General features: G+C 42.5%; 1 pseudogene; it reads right to left on the bottom strand.

Annotated features, from left to right (window-relative positions):
- Positions 1 to 1,553: 1,553 nt before the first annotated feature.
- Positions 1,554 to 3,468, bottom strand: LOC132437332 (poly(A) polymerase beta-like; annotated as a pseudogene).
- Positions 3,469 to 3,792: the final 324 nt, after the last annotated feature.

Consider the following 3,792-nt stretch of genomic DNA (forward strand, 5'->3'; position numbering starts at 1 on the left):
ACTGAAAATGTCTCCCAATTGCACGAACTCTGTCAGATAACCCCCCTAGGTACAACTTCTGACACTTTGTTCAATAATCACTTCATGCCCACTGCATTTAGTCTTCATTCTTTTTTTTTTCTTCAAGTTTTAGCCCAGAAATTCCAAAAAATATATTTGTACTGGTCAAGAATAGAGTTACAAGTGGCGAAAAAACCCTCAACTACAGTATGAGGATCGTTGATTAGCATACTTCAAACGTAGGAAACTGTAGGAAACTGACCCAATGTCACTACTGGAACCAAGGTTTCTCTACTCTGTTTCTATTTCCCTTTTGTCTTTACTTCCCTGTCATATCACTTAATTCTCCAAGCATGATAAAGATACTCTGAATGGTTGTGGAAACACTTTCCTAGAACCCTAGGTTTATAGTCTAAGAGCATTAGAAAAAGGTTGTTTTCTATCATCCATGCTTAGAAATACGCTGGGGAAGATCTTTGATCACCTGACTTAGTTCTATACCCACAATCATAGGCTAATTAACACGGCTATGTGTGTAAGTTTTGTAACCAGGAGAATGAATAGAAAGGCAGACACAATTTTTAGCAACTGTACTAGTTATAATAAATATATTTTATTTCAAAAATATGTTCAGCATATTTTAGACCTTTTGATTTTGAATGTTACCTTTTGTCAACACATATTTATAAAATGTGTTGTATGTGATTCTTCCATTTATTTACTGCAACAGAAAGGATAAATAATCCCTTTCTTCTGCTTCTTGGTATATTTAGTCCTACTGCGTAAGGAAACAGCAGAAAAAAGACATTACCTTATTTATCCTTGTTCTTCCGGTAGTGACTAGTGATAAAGCTCATAATGAATGAATATATAGTGACTGATGCTAAGGTCATCATGGCATAGTATTTAAAGATGTGTGCTGAAAAGTCTACCAGGCCTGATTTTATTTTTTATTTTTTTCCTGATACCAGTTTGTATTGCAAACTTTCCCCAACAATGCATCAAACATCAGTCCAGTCCCGATGTCAGTCATGGGTACAAATATAGCTGGAGGGTTTTTTTCCTCTTAAAGGGCAGGAGTCCTTTGAAATAGTTAGCATCACTGTGGCTGACACATAAATAATCTGACACATTAATAACAGTACTTCTAGCTTCACATACTAACCTGGACTTCTGATCAAGATTAGCCCAATAAAGGAAGTCATCCGATAAGCCTAACAATTCTATTTTGAACCATATCTAGTTTGGTACCCTTCGTCCTCCTCCTTTAGCATTTGAAGACAGCAGTCTGAGTTGGCAGATACTGTTTATGGATGCTTGAGGTTGTTTTTCTCAGTTCAATCTGTTTCAGTGAATTCTTGATGATAGAAATAAGATTTGCGGGGAGAGCAGGGGTACTGAGAAGGTCTGCACTGGATGTTCCCCATGAGGCCAACAGAGAAGCTGCTGTCTGAATAGTTTCCAACTGAGTCACAGTTGTCTCTTGATGAGACAAGTTCATCTTCTGTTCTGGTTTCCTTGGTCCTTTCTTCTTTGTAACGTGACAATGTCCTCTAGACTCCTGTGATAGGATTAGCTATGTTTGCTGCTGTGCTCCCTGGGTGGATGGTTGACCACACATGTTGAGGAAACAACTCTGGCGACCATGGGCTTCGGTGGTGGAGAAATAGTTGGTTGTGGGGCAGTCTGAGGGATGCTTTTGCTGGACGCGCCCCTGGGCTGTCACTGGGATTTGCTTGTTGCAAGAAAACTTTGGGAACCTGTACGCTGGTCACAGATGCTGCCGTCACAGCTGGGGCAGGACTGCTTCTACCCTGAGCACTGCCAGTCACTGGGCCAGTCTTCATAGAGCCAGGAAGTGAAGACACAGATGTGCTGTCTTCACTGTCTACAGACAGGTCGAGGCTGCCATCATCCAAAGCTGTTAATCTGACACCTTCCGTCGAGTGTGTTTTCTTTTTCTGAAGCACGTGATTAGGTAGTAGTTGATGAAGTTCCTTTCTTCTCAAATGCATTGCAGCAATTTTCATATCCATCTCAAACATCTTGCTATTTATCGCTTGCCTATAAACTGTATCTGTGAAAGACTGGATATCGTAAGTGAGATCAATATTGAGAACTTCAGAGTTTTCTGGGTTTTTTAACACTAACCAATCACCCACACTGTATGAAATTCTTCCTTGTCAGGATTTTCCTTGGGTGCTGGAAACAACTGAGGATTCACATGTGCCAGTGTAATAAATTCATTCTTCTCCAAGCTTCCAGCCAGGATTCGGATTTTTGATTCCACCAAGCCTGCCCATTTTAGATGTTGTTTTTCTGTTGGTGCACTTGCTAGAAGTGCAATATAATGCTTGTACTTTTGAAAGAAGCTGGGAGCTTCAAAAAGTTTGGACCGATCTGCCTTACTCAGCAAAATCTCATGTGTGATAGCAAGCCCTTGCTTACTTTACACTCCTCGATCATGACCATTCTTGTTGAAACAGACACGTGGTAAATGGAGTTCTTCTGTGGGTAAGCTGGTGTAATTATAGGCATGAAATGGTACCTATCGCTGGGATTTACTCTCGGGTCCCAGATAGGCAAATTAAGATTTCGTTTTTCAGGCTCTTTCAGTAGCACTGGATTTGGCCATTCCCATTCAGAAAACACCAAGAAAAATTTACATACAAGAGTTGATGCTATTGCCTTTGGGTAAAGCTGGCAAGTTCTTGCTCCCAGCATCGCCCAGGAAACACCTCCTAGGAAACCTAATATATTGTAATAGGTATTGTGGCATTTGGCCCACGACTTGATGGCTCTCAGAGTTAATCTGAAGTTGTCAATGTTTGGTACCAGATGTAAAATCTCATCAGTTACCCAGCAACCATTAAGACTTATTATGCATCTAATATCTAAATTTTTAAGCAGACTGTCATCTCTTAGGTCCAAATCTTCCAGAATAGTCTGCAGTGCTAATCTTGCAAACAAAATATCAATCTCTATCCCACTAAAACACAGTTTGATAACTGGTACAAATGTCTCCTCAACAGCCCTTAAAACCTTTACTTCTTCATGTAGTTTCAATTTATCATAGAAGTAGGTGAAAAAGTCGCTTCGATCAACACGTCTTGGTGCCACGCACAACGTGTCAATATCTGCACCCTTCGTATGCACCCCTAATCTATAAGAACCGTAATGTAAAGATTTTCCCTCCAACATTTTCAATTACAGCTTGTGGAAAACTCTTGCTTTCACTGATTTCTCGTATCCATTCCTTTACCAGATTATTTAATTTCTCCAAAATTAAAATCCTACGCTACAGTTACTCTTCCTCCTCAAAAACCCCAAAGGGTTTCAATTAATTTCTGGGTGAGTACGCAGTCAGTCTCCCTGGGGGGGTGCTAAACTGATGGGGGAGGGGATGCCATAGTGCTTGGGCGGCGGCGGAGTCTGTTGTTATCCCGGGGTGGTCACCGGAAACAGCATCACCTCTAGCGCTGGCCCCGCCACGCCGCGTCCGCGCCACCGCGACCTCCGCAGCCGCAGCCCGGGTCATGATCCGCTGAGGCGGGAGGGGTGGGGCTCCTACCAGCCCAGGTCCGACCCGCTCCCGCCACTTCAAGCGCCTCTGCGCCATCCCCTCGGCCCCAACACGGTGCCGGGACCCTCGCCGCTGCGTTCTAGCAGGCCTGATTTTAAATGCTAGCTACGCCACAAACTACCTGGGTATAATTAGGAAATACTAACGAAAGTATGCAGAGGTTCTCTTATGCCACGATGTGTTCTACACACTTGGGATATGTAGGAACT

The sequence above is a fragment of the Delphinus delphis genome, chromosome 14 (genome assembly GCF_949987515.2).
Source record: "Delphinus delphis chromosome 14, mDelDel1.2, whole genome shotgun sequence".
NCBI classification, from domain to species: domain Eukaryota; kingdom Metazoa; phylum Chordata; class Mammalia; order Artiodactyla; family Delphinidae; genus Delphinus; species Delphinus delphis.